At 43.4% G+C, this 17,031-nt stretch overlaps 1 protein-coding gene across 3 annotated transcripts in view; it reads right to left on the bottom strand.

Annotated features, from left to right (window-relative positions):
- The window catches only part of TSPAN18 (tetraspanin 18), a 120,682-nt gene that overhangs the window by 92,855 nt on the left and 10,796 nt on the right, over nt 1–17,031 (bottom strand). The window contains exon 1 of one of the 3 annotated variants that reach the window (XM_036383318.2): nt 2,075–2,137. The exons of the other annotated variants lie outside the window; for them this stretch is intronic. The gene's annotated coding sequence lies outside the window, so the exon portion shown is untranslated. Of the gene's footprint in view, nt 1–2,074; nt 2,138–17,031 lie in introns of those variants that run through there. 3 annotated transcript variants of the gene reach the window in all.

The following is a 17,031-nucleotide window of genomic DNA, read 5'->3' as shown; positions in this document are numbered from 1 at the left end:
TCAAGAGACAAGTTCTAGTCCCAACTTGAAGGATATATGAAAATTAATACCTTTGAGTCTCCTTTATACCCACCAGCAAAATCCACCCACTCCTGCAATTTGCTTTGAAATAAGGGGAAAAAGCACTAATTGTTCAGATTTATTTGCTGGAGCACCTAAGAGTATGCATTCTCTGCAGACATGAACTTGCTCTGTCCCAGGGCTTGAGAAAATACCAGTTTTGCTGGTGCACAGCATTATCTATTGAAAAACTCACCACATCATGCACTACATGCACTTGCCTGACTAAACTTGGACTCTAAACCAGAACAAATATATTGCTGTGAAAAGCCCGAGACACGTCTGAGCAAGTTATTTCCAGATGATTTTCCTGTGAACATCTAACAAAACTGAAGTTTACATTAAATATACACTGAGGATTTTCTCTTTCTTTTGAGAGTAATCAACATCCAAGTTCCTCTGCCCCAGGAGGTACTGGTACAATCCACTCTGATTAGACTCAGAAGGGGGAGCAAACAGACAATTATTCTGATAACAATCTTATCTGAGGGAGAAATGAGATTAGTGGCCTAACTGCAGTGATTCTTACCCAGATACACTGTTAAATTCTGACTAACCCAGCATGGGACAGGGAAGGAAGTCGCTATGGAGCTGTTGGCAAGTAAAGTGAGGTGTAATTCTTCCCCTGCTAGTCCTTTTCCATCAAAGAGAATTATCTGTTAGGACCTAGTGACCATGAACAGCACAGGTTCCAGGCTAGACATATTGCTGATATTGCAGCAGCTGAGCAATTTGTTCCCTCTAGTTTCCAACTGTTAGAATCTTGTAAGCAAAAACAGAGTAAAATTGGCTGGGACCCTTCCCTGCCAATGGGGAACAATTCCATCCTGCTGCCTCTTGTGTTATTTAAGTTTTTCAAGTCTACTCTCAGAATTCTCAGAAAGTACAAATTAACTTCTCATGAACCTAATGACCAATACTGTTGTGAAATCCTCCATGAACGGTTTTGATTGCACTTCTGTAACTTGATCTAATTGTTTTTAATTATTCCATTTAATATTAGCCAAATTAACTCTTGTCCCCAGAGTGTTTATTGCCTTCACACGTCTGGAACAATGAACAGTAACAGACAGGGCAACATGATGGGATATTAACAGAACTTCTCCAAGATAAGGATCCCAAATAAGTCTGCACTTTAATCTCACAAAGACAGATAATTAATACAGTAACAGGACAGAAGCCTAGCTGCTCAGAAGGTTGCTTGCACCATGCCTATACCAAGAGGTTTACACAGGGGTCTTGTAAGTATTGCCTGCAGTGGGCACGGCACACCAGCCCTGAGATGTCAGCTTTAAGGCTGGTAAATCCAGATGCTGCAGACTCTGCTCTGCAGCTGTGGGAATGTGCCTGTGGAGGGGTGGGGACACCCTCAGCAACGGAGCTGGTACTGTTCAATGAACTCTTTACATTGCACAATTGCAGGAATAGGTCAAAGACACAAAAAAACCCCCACAGATTCACCAGAAATGTGATACCCAAAAGGAATAACAATTTCAACAATCTGGGTAAATCAAGCTGATGGTGATTTGAAAACTGGTAAAAGGCAGAGGGTTAAACTTTCCTCACGCAGTGTATGACAGCATTGTGCTTCAGTATTTGCAGTTTTCTTTACACATCTATTTAGACTAAGATGAATAACCTTATAAAAATACATAAGTAAGCAGCAGAAGAAATAGGCCAACTGCTGTACTTCTGCCTTGCTGATCTGAATTCATGGCATTTAGTCATAATCCTTCATATAGGAAGTTTATTTATTCAGACAGGGATTTGGGGAATTCTGCAGGATTAGTCAATCTACAGCATTCTTAGGGCATGAATTTTAGCATCAGAGTTACACTGCCTGGATATTCAATGCCTAGAGTAAATATTTGGGTTGATGAAGGTTAAACAGATTACACAAGATGAAGCCAGGGTTCTCTGCTTATTTACACACAAGCTTAAATATTGCTACTCTCATTTAAGAAGCCTAATTTAAAAGAAAATCCCACAAAAGCAACAAACATAATATACTTACCCAACCTGAAGTGAGATAGCACCAAGATTTCTATCATCTTCAGCCTGGGTAGGCATGTGACAAAGCCACACACTGAATCACAAATCTCACACTCCTTGGCCTCCTTATGGGAAACATGCAGAGGAAACAACAGCTTCAGCACAGGCTTGCTGCTCTGAGTTTCAGCTGCACCAGGGAAATGGGATAAACAACCCCCCTCCCTGTTCTATTCAAAAACAAGAGGGAAATAATTGGTGTGAAAACCATTTACAGTTCAGTTACACTTTTGTGATGTGAAGAGGCAGTTATGCACAAGGCTGTCTGGGACCTGACCGTGTCCCTAAGTCCTACTGTGGAGAGGATTTCCAAATGTTCCCAGCAATGCCACTCATCAGCTTTCATCAAAATCAGCAATAAATTCCCATCCATAACAGGCAAAGCAGTGTTAAACTAAGTCCAGTTCCTACACCCAGCTGCTGTATCCTCCAGGCTTAGTGACATTTTCTGTGTCATATCAAGTGCCTGATCTAAGGCCCCTCCACTGCCAATAGGTTGATCAGCTGGTGAAGGACCAAGCACTAGACACAAAAAGCAAAATTTTGATTTCACTCTTTGATACACAGATGAAGACTGAAAGCAAACTGATAAGGCAGGTATGCCAGCAGGTACACAGCTAGCACAAGCAGGGTTTGAGGAGGAGTGGCCAAGTATTCGTTCACATTTCAGTCCATTTGTACAGCTTCAATTTCTGAAACAATTTTATTAAAAGGAACAGACATTAAACTGTTTTCTATTAAGGCATCAAGAAAAATACCCCACTTGTGTCTAAATTAAATGCCTCTGCAGAACACTACTCTCACTTGCTGGATTTCCACCCTTCACTACTGCACATCACTCAGCCCTGACCCCACTGAGGTTGTGTTTTGTTTACCACAGTCTCAAGAAAATTTGTGTACAAATTTCAGACACTTTGGAGGAAGAATTTTCACCAATCCACGTTTACTCTGAACAGATGTAACATTCCTAAGAAGCTCTCAGCTGACTGCCTTTGAAGTCTGAAGAAAAAGGGAGGGGTGGGAGGGCTTGGGGGAGCATATTAAAAAAAAAAAAAAAAGCTCGACCTTGAAAGCTGCATTTCTTCCCTTAAAAGAAGAAGTCTCCAGGGACTCGTGAGCAAAATAAAAAGCAAATTCTCCAGATCCTTATCTTGTTATATTTTTGAGAGTGTTTTCTTTTGTTTCTTTGCTCTTGTCATCTTTTGGATTAAAGGACTTTCACAGAGGCAGCACATGTGCAAGTAAACCATTCACCATTCCAGATCTGTGCCCCCCATGCCAGGCCAGGGCAACTCCCCCCACTTCAGCTTTTCCTTTTTAACAAAAGCACAGCCCAGCCTCAGACCCAAGCACGATAAGAAAAATTTCATGACAGGCAGCTTGCCAAGATGAGTTCTGCAAAGGTAAAGCATTGACCCAAAGTGAATTCCCACCCACAAAAGCACCCTCACAGCCAGTCACACCTTGTGATGGGTCAGTGTCTGGACAGCACGTACACAGCACTCAGACTTGCACACCAACTGCCCTCGGAGCTGCACTGTGACCTCTCACACAGCCATGGCTGAAAATATTATTTCATCAGACACAGCTTACACTTACCCAAAAATCTCAGTGGGGACCAAGTTAACTTTAACATGGCAAAAAGGGGCTGCCTTTTCTGTTTTGCTTCTCTCTGTCTGCTGCCATGTCTTCAGCATTCTTCTCCTCTCTCTAACTCAGCTCCTCTCTGTTAGCCTGCCCTATTAACCTTCTCTATATCCCACCCACCCAAATTTGCACATTATTAAGCATCCAGAGCCTTTTGTTCAGGTCCTTAAACAAAAGCATGGCTACTGCATTTCCTGGCAAGAGGTGTCTCATACCCAGCAATCACTTAGGGCAGCTCTAATATACTCATTACTCCCAAATACAAAATCCGGGCACGCCAGACAGGCGAATTCAAGGACATGTCCTTTCCCGAATTCCACAGAGCAAGATAAGCCTGCGAGCCTTGCGCTTACTTTATCTTAACTAAGAGGCTTCCCCCGTTTTCTCACTCAGTAAGAAGAACTAATTATTTGCCACTGAGGCATGGAATAGGTTAAAGTTTCCTCTGTCCTGTCTCAGTTCCCTTTGCAGATTAGGGGAAAACAATGAAGTCTCCGCACTTTGTGATATTGCTAATGCTTCCTGTGGGGATAGCAGCACCGGCTGCAAAGAGGATTATGATCACAGTTTAAAAGGAGTGTGTGCTGTACTGCCGCAAGAGGCTCGGGCTTATCAGGAAAGAAACCGAGCTGCCCCCAAACTATGCACTCGGGACTCCTGCCTGCCTTTGGTTCTGGCTGGTGGCTGTGCCTCAGATCACACACCAGCTTATCGGGAGTGATAAAGCAGAGGCTGATCTTGGCGGGGCTGGGGGGATAAATGAGTAACGCTGTGCAAACAGCTTGCAAACATTCACCATCAGAACACACAGCAGTGTTTACAGATCTTCCCACCACATTCATCTGCAACAAAACACCGGGCTGGCAGGGTGCAGGGGCTGTGCATTCCTGGCCACAGCTGGGGAATTTGAAAGAAAAAGTGGAGGAGCAGCACTAGCCATGGTGATGTTGGCTGGCCTTCCAGAAGCAAGGCTGCAAATGCTTTGAAAAGCACAGCATCACCAGTGAGATCTGCTCCAAGCAGATTTAGCTTTGAGGTGCAGCTTCAGTGCTGATAAAGGGCCTCTGCCAGTCTCAGTGCTGAGCACAGAGCGGACTCATTGGTGGATAATAAGAATTGCTGCTGTGGAATCATAAGGTGCATTTCTATCACTGGGCCCTCTAAGGTACCAGGAACAAGACACAAGTTTATTCACACCCATTCATCTCTACCAGCACAACTGCTTTTTTATAATGACAAGGCTTTGGCCAAAACAGCAATCAAAAATTCATTGACTTCAAATAGTGCCTAACCTACACGGCACGATGCAACTACAGGTCAGCATGGCACTTTTTTCCCCCTTGCATGGTTCAGCCAGCATGAAAACCTGTATCCTTTTGGTTGACACACACTGACGTGTCGAGAGGGCTTTGTTGTTCCAATTGGTTTGGTTTTTTCTGTTTGGTTTGGCTGTTCTTTGTTTCTTTTTTTAAACGCTACGCCTGTGCTTGCTCTCCTCCAAGTAATTTGTACAACTGATACCAGCTGAAGTTATCAGATATTCCCCTTCACCCTTAGTTCTATTCAGAGAGGTTTAATAGCTCCCTATCTGCTTGCTAGAGGCTACAACAACAAGCAATAGCATTAATGCATGTTCTCCTGAATTTTTATAGGCTTAAAAATCCCTGAGCTTCACCCAGCATGGCACTGTCTCATTACACACTGCTGTTCCAAGCAGTTTTTGCCAACTCCCACCACACTCCAGAAACACCACAGACCAAACCTCCCAACCAGCCATAATACTGAACAAAACAACAGTTTTAAGATGCTCACAAGGCACTTCCATGAATTGTTGCATGCTTTAAACCAAGCTGTTTGACTTCTGCAGAGGGATAAGGTCTCTTACAGTCAGCGAAAGCTTGGATGACTTTTGCCGACTGAAATAAACCTTCTTGTGCTGGTAGAGCTCAGGCATGTTTACTGAACTTTGCTGCTGGATGCCAGGCTTGCCCAGGTTCACTCTCTATCCACTGCTCCTTACCATTAATCTCTGTTGAAGAGTAAAGGGAGTAGAACTGAAAGACCAAAGACTTTCCTGGCTGTTACAACACAGACCAGAAATTTTCCCATCAACATGACCCCAACCAGCTTGTGCTTTTAGGGACTTGAGAGCCCCGTAGAGACCTGAATTCCAGCTGGCCTAATGGCTGAGATGCTCCCTTTAACTCTGAGAACAATGGGGGCAGAGACACGCATTATTAAATTAAATAAAGTCACTGTCTTTCAAATTTTAATCAGGTCATCATGTGGGCCCTGAGCCTTGGAAAGGACAACCTTCAGTGTACTTCTCAATTTCACATGCTGAGAGCCAGCTGACTTAAGGTATGCAAGGAAACTTCATACCTCAGAAAAAATGTCCTGCTTGATGGTAAGTGTTTTAGAGATTACTAAAAAGAGTAATAGGATTATTTGATAACAGGTTCTGCATAAGGCAACAGTGAGAGGAAAAGCAGCCTAAGCAAGGAGGACCAGCACAGAAGGAAAGAGAAATCCAAAGAATCTATCTAGGTGGAGTTTGAATACAGAGGCTTGAAAAAAAACAAATCGATAAGACTGAATCCAGGTCTAGTTAAAGACCCTTTATCACCATGTTTCTGCATCATCTGCAGAAAAGTCATTCTTGTTAGCAACATGGATATTGAATTGTATCAGCAGCACTCCACAAGCTTTCCACTCAAATCTAGTCAATGTGTCCCTGCTCCTTCCATCCTCAGTGGCTCAGAGCCCTTTTGACTGACAGTGGCATCCATGATCATACTGAAGAGATCTTTGATACCCCCCCATAAAGGGGACCCATCCACAGGATGGGCTGTTGATTTAAAACAAAAGAAAAGCAGACACACTTTGCCAGGCTATCACTGGCAGAGCCAATCAAAACTGCTATCAAAGAGAAAGCTGGGAACAAGGAATCAGAAGTAGCTATACAGGCAAACTACACACCTCTGTCCTGTTTGACAATGCAGGACAAAGCCTACATAAAGTCTACCTCAAGATTTAACTGAAAAGTTATTTAGATAACTTAATGTCCAACTTTCAGAAAAGAATAGGTACACAGAAGAATTGCAGCCACACTAAACAGGAGAAGCATCAACACTTCATGTTAAAACATGTTATTTTTCAACATGGGCCTTAATGTCAAATGTAGTGATTCATTTTAGGACCTGCACAGACTCAGCAATGCATTTCTCGCCTTTCTCACCAGTCATCTCTACCACAGCAAAAGACAAACCAGACTGGACTGAACTGACCACATCACACCCAGGAGCTCCACACTTCTATGGTCTCCTGAGCCTGCTTACCTGAAAGACATTTATCACTCTTAACACTTTAAACTGGGAAGTGTTTGCTACCTGCTTGGATTTATCTCACTCTGCCTATACAGAAACTTTGGTATACCAACTTTCCGAATGCAATTTATACATTTCTAAAATCAATCAGAATCCTAAGCTTTTACAAAAGGAAATGAAAAATATTACTGTCAAACGTCCATCAGACCTAGAAGCCTAGGTGACTGTCATACATTAAAGAAATTAAAAGGCTGCATTTGAGATAGTATATGCTCTTCCCATCCCTATCTTGAAAGGCTATGATTAAAGTACTCTAAGAATCAAAATTCAATTTCTTCTGGTCTTGCAAACAACATTGGCCTTGAGCTGAATGCTGCCAGCCTGCCTGCAGCCTTTGAGGAGATTAGGCTTTTACCAGCCAGCTATGAGAATCTTAAATCCAGTGTTAATCCTAATTCCCATTTACCCACATCTTCATTGTGCAGTGAAAGCAGGCTGTACATGAACTTGCACATTCATTCTTCCATGTGCAATGATCTGTGTCACCAACAACAGATGCTAAGCTTCATGTATGTTTAAGAAACACATTCCAGCCCTGGTTTACAGAAAATCACAGCAAAAGAGAGACTGGAGCTAGAAAGAGTTTGTCACACAGGGATGATTTCTGAGAGATTGCATGAATGGGAAATTTTCAGCACAAAAGCTTTTATCAGTCAATAACAGGAGATTTCAGTCCTGGCTTGGAAGAAAACAGGATGAACAACCAGGTCACAAGGACACAGAAGCACCTGTGACCCTGACTCCATAATCAAGGTGCAGTGGTGCTGCCAGCATCACCCCACCAGTACCAAACCATCTCATGACAACCACTGGGACTACAGAAAGCACTGCCCATCATCACCATGATCAGGGTCACTGCCAGGATAAGTCTGGGGACAGGAGACTCAGCATTTCCCCTGAGCAAGCCTCTTAGAGGTTCTGCAGCTGGCACAGCCCACCTTGCCACCCTCTCACCACGAGCCCCAGGGGTCAGGTCAAACTTAGGCAAGGCCCACCAGAATAAAGGCATCACCTGCCATGGTCTCCTGAGGCTGAGCTGACAGACTGGCTACAGAGGCTTTTGCTAAAGTTGTCTCTTCCTAGCTGTCCTGGGGTGTCTTTATGATGCTTGTATCCACATTCATCTGTTTAGCCCAGAAATAAGTTTTGCACCTTTGAGACTGGTTCCAAGAGCAAAAGTGGGGAAGAAGTGCAGAGTTTGTTATCAGAAACTGCACTTGCTCCCTGCATCCTGCTCCTGGACTGTGCTGTCTGCAGACAGACAGACAGCAGGACAGAGCTCTCCTTTGCTTTTAGTTAGTTTTTAGCTACCTGAGACAGAGAAGTTCCCTGGGCTGTGGTTGTCTTTTTTCTTGGAACTGTTTAAACCTACTCTGGACAGAACACCCAGAGGAGCACTAGCAGCTCGCACCTGATAGCAGACTGAGTGAGCTGAGCTACAGCCCACCAAGGGGACTTTCTGAGTTTGTCATCTCTTTAGATTGGCAAGAGGTTTTTATTGCTTAGTATTGTTTTGTTGGGTTTTTTTGTTGTTGTTGTTTTGGGGTTTTTTGTTTGTTTGTTTGTTTGTTTGTTTTTGGGGGTTTTTTTGGTTGGTTTTTTTTTTTGTGCTGCTGAATGCTTTGCCTGTTAAATAAACAGGTTTTTTTCCTACTTTTCTCCAAGAAAATCTTTTCCCAAACCAGCTGGGGAGGGGTCACTTAAATCTGCTTTCTAGAGGAACCCCTCTGGAGGTTTCCTCCCAAATTTGCCCTAAACCAAAACAGTAGTGTAAAGGCCAAGAAGCCAAAGCAGATATTCCTATGTCCTTTCTAACACCACTCTACAGAAATTCCCTTTCAAATCCTGTGTTGGCAGCCAAATTGGACACATCTCCAGGCTGCCAAGCTTGCTGGATCATCCATGGCAAGGTCAGATCATTCAGTGCCTCTTGGTATTCCTAGACAAGGAATACTGATCTCAGAGACAAAGCAACTGAAAGTGAGGACAGACTGCTGCTTCATCTGCTATCAAATGGGACAATTTCTGTTCATTTACAAAGAAGATCTCACAGATATTTGAAAAAAAACCATTAATATTTCCTGTGTTTAAAGCACAAGAATTCATTGCAGATGAAAGGAATCTTTCAGGAAACACATTCCCAAGAGAACAAAAAATGTATTTGGCACCACCGCCTGTTACAAGCAAAAGGACAGGCAAGGGAGCCAACAACAATTATGATTTTTTTTTTTTTAGTAAGTACAGCAATTGGTGAAAACCTTTCTTTCCATCAACTTCTAAAAAAAGCCACCTGAACTTCCCAAACTAAAAATGTGATGAGATTTAGGGACTATACTCTCCAAATGGAGGCACAGCTATAATCCCTTCTCCTTGCAACTGGCTATTACTTGTTGCTTGCCCACTGGGACTCTCCAGTGGAGATCCCAATAAAGTTGTGGTGCACTGCAGTAACAGTAGGCTGGGCATCAGCTGAGCTGTGGTAACTCTCCGTGTGCATGCTCATCTTCTGAGGATGATGTGAGGTAATTTAATTTAGCAGTGATAGAGCTTGGTTAAATTGCATTACCTTTCATTTGCCATGGGCTAAGACCACACACATGGACAACAACCACAGCTCATCCAACAAATAATTTGACTGAGGGCCTGGCTTCTGAAATACTGCAGACTGGTTTGTATAGACTTTTTGCCTAAAGTTCAAGCCAATGTTTAAACTGAGAACTTTCTCTTTCCCAGAAGGTGTTCTACCCATCATGCTGCTACATGTCCTGGGGTAAGGTATCTTCAGTCTTGGGAATCTGGAAACACAAAGACTCTTGGTGGAAATAATTATTGCTACACTGAAGATTGAAATCTTTTAAAGCACAACAACTCCAATGCTTTAAACCACGTCAGTTTCTCTGAGAGGATGTGTCCAGTATGAGCAAACAGGGAACTTTGCCTGTTTACTGTCATGGCGGCGTCTCCTACAACTCCTCTCACCTCAGAAACAGACTAGTACCTTCAGAGAATCCACAGCCAACTTCTGAAAGAAGGCAACTTGCAAGATCAAGACTGTGGTTGCTGTTAACCAGGCCTTCCACACACCTTCTTTGCTCATGCAGTCAAAAGAAAGGAGAATTATGGTTTTAGAACTAGGCAGGCATGTAAAAGGAAAACAAAAGGCAGAAGCCTCCTATCAAAGAGGGTGACCTGTTCCCTTCCAATAAATACCCTTTACAGACCATGCCTGCATATCCCACTGCCCCTTTGGCTAGTCCAACAACCTGCTTCACAGGCTCATCCAAAAGCCTGACTCTGCATGGCACATTCCTTCAGACATAGTAGAGGATTTTGTTTTGCATTGGTACTTAGCATTTAATCTGCAGAGATTACCTGCATACTTAATCAGAGAAGTGACATTGATGTGCCATGTACTTACACTCCACTGTAAATCCTGCTTTTCCCACTGCCAACACCTTCATCTTGTAGCATGCAAGGAGGGATTGTGGTGGAAGAATACAGCTCAAGCTCCCTTCTCTTCACACACACGAAAACCCAAATGGAAAATGCAAAGTTGCACAGTTTAAAATTCATGTCTGCAAACCAACTATGGACACATTAGGTGACACCTGTTTATTCATGCAACCTTAAATTTTCAAGATTAAGCGAAAAGCATTTTTTGTGAGGAATAAGAATTAGAAAAAGGTGGAGATTTTTTTCCCCAGTGATCACAAAAATTTCAGGGGGAATCATTTCTCACAAAAAAAAATTGTTTGCAATTTCTAAAGCCACCCAGTGAGAAATGTAAGAATTAAAGAAAAGAGTCCACTGAAAACAGCCTTTTAATATACAGGAGATTGGCAAGTGAATTGTAACTGTCTAGGATGGGGAAAAAAAAAAAGGAGATGGGCTGAATAGCTATTTCTTCTCACACACACACTGACTAAAGTAATAAGTTTGCTGGAAACCAAACAGGAAACCATGGCCAACATGATGCTTAGTGCACAATGCACCAGCCATATTTTCATGTTATTTAGAACAATCCACATTAAAACAGCTTTCCCTAAAGCTGGCTTCCCAAATATCCTATCCAATCTACTTTAGGATGCCCCAAGCTATACAACACCTCAACAAACTCAGGGCAAATGAGAAAGAAAAAGCCTGTTCCACAGTGTATCACTGCTATCTGCTCTCTTTACCTTGCTCCATCCAGTGTCTCCTTAGTCCCAAGCCCAAACAAATCTCTGCAGCAATCCTTTCCATACTGCCTGCCCTTGCTCCTGTCCCCAGGAGCAACCAAACACTTCAGCTGCAAAATGGAAAAGACTGATGCTTTGAAGATTTGAAATAAGCTGGCAGCTCTTATTTAACAGTAAATATGCCTTAAAATAATAAATAAATAACATTACAGGTTCACAGAAACCTGAAAGCCATAAGCTTAATGGCCTAGATAGCCCTGCAGCTCAATGATTTGGGCTCTCCTGAGGGCTAAAATTGCCTGACTAGTCCTGATTAAAAAGATAAGCACAGACAGATCCATTGCTCTAAAATATTTCCAAGACAGCTAAAGGAATGACTGAGTCTCATGAGCCTAATAATACACAATTTCAGCTACTTATATCATTGGCTAGCCAAGTATTTACCTGGTTCCAAAGCAGAACTTTAACAGAATCTCAGTAGAGTTGAATGAGATATTCCTAACAGGTCAAGAACTTCAGCCAAAAACTTAAATAAATGGAACAGCAGCTCCTGCACAGACCTAACCAGCCCAGCCACTGAGGGCAGCAGCAGTAGCAGCAGGGCAGCCCCAGCACTGCAGAGCCACTGCAAACACAGCACCTGCTCAGTATCTTAGAAAAGCCTTGCTGCCAGCTCAGGGCAGCCATGAAGAAAACACTCCCAACCCGTGTGTCCACCTGGAGCCCATGTCCTCCCTGGCTTAGGATGGTGAGACAAGGCACCCAGGAGAAGCTGAGTCTCCTTGGTGAAACACAGTGTCCTGTGCCACTGTAGGACACCCATGTTCCATCTGTGCAGGGAGGACATAAATCCAGCCTGTCCCAGGGCCCTCAGGAGTGTGCATGACTGGATGAGTTGCTGTGGTAGGCACAGACCTCCCACACAACAGAGGTGTCCTTGGCACTGCAGGCATGTCCTACAAAGTGGGTGGGGGGCAGGAGGGGCACCAATGTGAGCTCTTCCTTTCCTGTAGGGTGCTGGTTGCAGGGAGTACCTGGCCTACACCACACCTGCAGATGGGCTCAACTGCTCATACAGAATTGGTCTATCCAAATGATGGGTGCATCAGTCCTCCTTATCACTGGGAGAAGTGGCTAACAGATGAAAAGCTACTTAAAACTTAATTTCTGACTAAACCATCCATTTACAGTTGAATATCATCATTCTCACTTCCTCTCCATCAGCTCCATATATTGAAAGGGTTAAAAAAGACAGCAGAACCATTAGCATTTTGATAGCTTTCCACACATGTATAGCAAAAAGTCTTTAAAATTCATTGCACTGAGATAATCCTTCAAGTCTAGCATTTCCTCCTCAGCTTGAGGTAACCAACTGGTTTTCCTCCCCATAATACCTTAATAGAAAGCTCCAAGGAGCTGCCAGGCTAGAAGTCTCATATATGCTCAAGAAAAGCAGAGTCTTGAAGTTCAAGAGAAGCCATGTAAGGTGTCTGGGGCTTAATTAAGAAACAACTGTAGGGGGCATCTTATTAGATACTGCTGTACATCACAGCTCACAACACATGCACACGCTGTTTTCCTTCCAAAACGCTGAGCACACACAGTTCCCACTAATTTCAGCTGTCACAGAAGGTGCTCAGCATCTCTGAGGAATGAACAAATTAAAACCTTGACCCTGATTCCACTCAAGCTCAGGGACTCGAGCTCTCATCAAGATCAAGGCTGAATTTTTTAATAGTGTTAAAAAATCTCGAGAACAAAGCTGTGATTTTGAACTGCACAACTGGCATTAATACTCAGCAGCTCCCCACCTGTGCCTGGGATGTTATTTTTTTTTACAGCATGTGCTGTTTTAATAACTCCAAAGCAAATTGCTTTCTCAAGGAAGCACCCGGGAGCGCCTCAGGGCAGGGAAAGAGGCCATCTCGCTTTGTGGCTTTGATTAGGTTTGCTGCAGTGAAAACAGGCAGATGCTGCAGGACCACATCACTCCTCAGATACCACTAAAGCATAGGACTCAAGGAGTCACTAACTTGTTAAGGGCTATTAGGCCTGATAATATGCTCTTCCCAAACACTATTTTTGGGGAAAATCAGTCTGAAAAAATCAGTCTGTTCAGAGGAAAATGTTTGTTATGAACCTCGGCACACTTCTAAGGAAGTTTAACAGGCAAGAAGTTGACATTCCAAAGAAAGAGTAGCAGTGATTGCATTGCAGTACTATGAGGAAAAGAAGGTTTAGATCTCAGGGCCACCACCTGTAGTCTCCCACACTCTAATGCATATTCCAAACCATGAAATATTGACTATTTTGGCTGAAGTAAAAATTTCCCCACCCTTAACTCCATTCTTTCCTTAAAACTTCAGAAGCTCTTTATTTTCTATGAGAAAAAAACAATCAACCAAGCCTTGCCCCTAACCTCCTCCTGCAAAAAAATTCCAAACACCTCACAAATAGAGCTTCATTTACAGAGAAAAAGTTGTCCTATCCAAATTTAGTAAATGCACAATTAACACAGCAAAAAGAAGAAAAGGCCTTAGAAACATATCACTGAGTTACTTGGGACATTTGGCTCCAAGAGCACAGCAAAGCAAGTCATTTATTAGGGATAAATTTAGCTGGGAAAAATCTTCTTATGACACAGGAAATACTCCCTCCCAATTTTTTAAACATGAGCTATCTTTCCTAGGAGTAAAATTTGGATAGGTGTTATTCTGTTATTTTCTAGTGTGTTACAGGTTTCCCATAGTACCCTCAGCAAGTTATTTAGATTTCACTTACATCAGTAAAATGGGAATTCTCTGCCTCAAAAAGGTGCTACAAGGATACAAGCCATTTGCAACTGTGAGAGGTTCAGATAATGCGGACCACACAGACACTCAATAAACAAGTGGTAGATAATTGCTGTGACATGAAACAGAGAGGCTGCATCTGCCAGAAAATTTCTGAGCAACTGACTCATCCTGGTGGGCCCGTCCAGGATAGTTCAGATGCCTGCCCAATCTGTTCCTGCAGGCACACTGCTCTGCTTCATTATCCAGCAGCCAATCTCTGATCTCTATCTCAGGGTGCACACACAACACCAAATGCTACCAGCACCACAAATCCTCTTTCAAACACATTTGCAGTTTTTGGAAGGGTGAGAAAATTACCTGCATCTGTTTCACACCTCCTTGCTAGACAATAGTGTATCTGGACAAATCTCTGCTTCACTTAGGCAGAATTCATCTCAAGGAATAAAGCTCAGGGATAGCAGAGCAGAAAGGGGAAGGAAGAAACAAATCTTGTCTATGAAGAGTTACCTATGAAGCTACAGGACAGCCAGATTCAAGCAGTCTAACATTTGATCATATTCCATTTTAAAAAAATCTGTGTTTGGTCCTACTCCACACTGTTGCACTCCATAAAGAATCAAGGATTACAGGTGAAGATTGTAGCTTCTTGTTAAAGCACAGTCTACAGATGTAATCTTGTAGGAAGTTAAGGGAAACAGATTCACTATCCTGGTGCAGCCTGACTTTATTTCAACAGGACAAATGTAGAATGTGGCTCAATCATACATCTAAGACCTCAGCTTGCTGGAACTATTTTCAGACTAACCTTTTTTTTTCAATTCACCATCCCTGATTCAGAAGAAAAGAGTGAAGTCTTACATCAATAGCTTGCTTTTCCCAATAATTTAGGTATACTTAAAAATGGGCAGAATTTAGACATGAAATGGATGAAAATAGTCAGTTCATTCTGTGATGAGAAGATGCAAAGTGACTTTATAGGGCAAAAGGTGCAGGCCTTGAAAAGGCCTCATATTACAGCTATCATTGAGAGAACAGGTTCACAGTTAAAGGCTCTGAAGAAAGGTAGCAGCTTACCTTTTGTCTCAGTCTTTCTGTGAGCCTCTCAGGAACCCTGGGCCAGTCCCGAGTCGGCAGACACCGGGGGGCAGCCCTGACACGGCCGACAGCAGGCAGACACTCTCTGTGTGCCCTGAGGGTGCTGAGGGCACCTGGGCTGACAGGGAGACACTGTCTGTGTGTGCCCCGAGGGTGCTGAGGGCACCTGGGCTGGCAGGGAGACACTCTCTGTGTGTGCCCCGAGGGTGCTGAGGGCACCTGGGCTGGCAGGGAGACACTCTCTGTGTGTGCCCCGAGGGTGCTGAGGGCACCTGGGCTGGGGGCAGACACTCTCTGTGCCCCGAGGGTACTGAGGGCACCTGGGCTGGGCGCCTGTGCAGCACAAGAGACATCGGTAGAAGATAAAGGGCCGACTCTCAGCCGGGGTTAATCCAAGGTTTTATTAGGATCCCAAAGGAGCTCCTGCACCTCAGGGGCCTCCTGCCGAGAGCCCCGGGAGATGTGCCAAGGTTACATTTAAAGGGAGGTGGAAACCAAAAGTAGATAACATTTTACCAACCAGTGAGTGACTCTAAGGGATGGGTACTGGGGGATAGACATGTAGGACAGCGTATGGGGCAAGGTTTGGGGGGCTGACCCCTGGCCTCTGGCTGATCACTCAATGACCTGGACCGAAACTTCTGGATGGAGGGGTGGGATGCTGAGTGATTGACAGAGAGCCAGGGTGGGGGTTTGGGGATGATCTCATCCCGGGAGAGGGATAACACAGGTAAAGGGAGGGGGGTAGAGTTTGGAATAAAGCATTTGGGAAAAATATGGGGATACAAAACAAAACTACTTCATAGTATTACAAAGTATAAAAACACACTACAACAACGTTTGTCTTTCTGGGGATCTGTGGAGTCTTAGCAATCAGCCTCCTAGAGGTTCCTTTAAAGGTTCCTTTGATGACTGTAACCAAAAGCAAGACCAAAAATCTGCTGTCATTTCAGCCCTAGAGGTCTTAGACTTGATTAATTTAAGAGAAATATTTTCTTAGGTAATTTTTTTGTGAAAACTTATTAAGATATTATTGCTATCTTATATTTTAAGATAAGTATTGCCTGTTTATTACAAAAAAAAAAAAAAAAAATCAACCCCCCACCCCAAACCATAAAAGCAAGGCTTATGGTGTTTAAATTTATTCTTTCAAACATTCTGTATCTGGGGTCTGCATCTCTGCAGACAGACACAGTGGAGCGGAGCTCATCTCACATCCAGGACTGCTTTGACATTATATGACTTCCAGAGCTGGCTGTTGTGGATCCAAATGCTATGCTGCATCCAAAAAAGCTGTATGGTAATCCTGGTTCTGATTTCCACCAGGTCAGGCCTTCCACTGCTGCTCCTGTGTGCTGTAAACACACCTTATGCCTTTGGTTCAATTTAACTTGAATGAAAAGAAGGGGTGAAACCAAAAGGGCAAGCTCAGACTCCTCATCCACCACAAGGTGAACACAAGTCTTCTTAAAACAGACTAGTGGAGGCCATCTGAGGATGAATTTGGCTTCCGTGAAACAGGAAACTTCCATTATTTAAACCTCAAGTACACAGCAAGGGCTCGGAATTTTTTGCCTTTAAGAGGAGTGTTTTGTCTTTCTCTATGCAATGAAGCTTCAACCTTCAGCCTTTTCCCCTCCCTCTTCTAAAAATGGCAAGAACAAAATACGAAGTAAAGGCAGAGTAGCATTCCCATATAATCAGAACTGGAGTGTGCACCTCAGTTTTGCAATCCCACCTTTTATAACAGAGGGGTCCCCTGAAAGGTCCCCTTGGCAGCCAAGCAGGACAGAGCACATCATGGTTCAGGGAGCTGAGCTG

This window comes from Molothrus ater, chromosome 6, assembly GCF_012460135.2.
Source record: "Molothrus ater isolate BHLD 08-10-18 breed brown headed cowbird chromosome 6, BPBGC_Mater_1.1, whole genome shotgun sequence".
Lineage (NCBI taxonomy): Eukaryota > Metazoa > Chordata > Aves > Passeriformes > Icteridae > Molothrus > Molothrus ater.
This window is presented reverse-complemented; position numbering and strand designations above follow the sequence as displayed.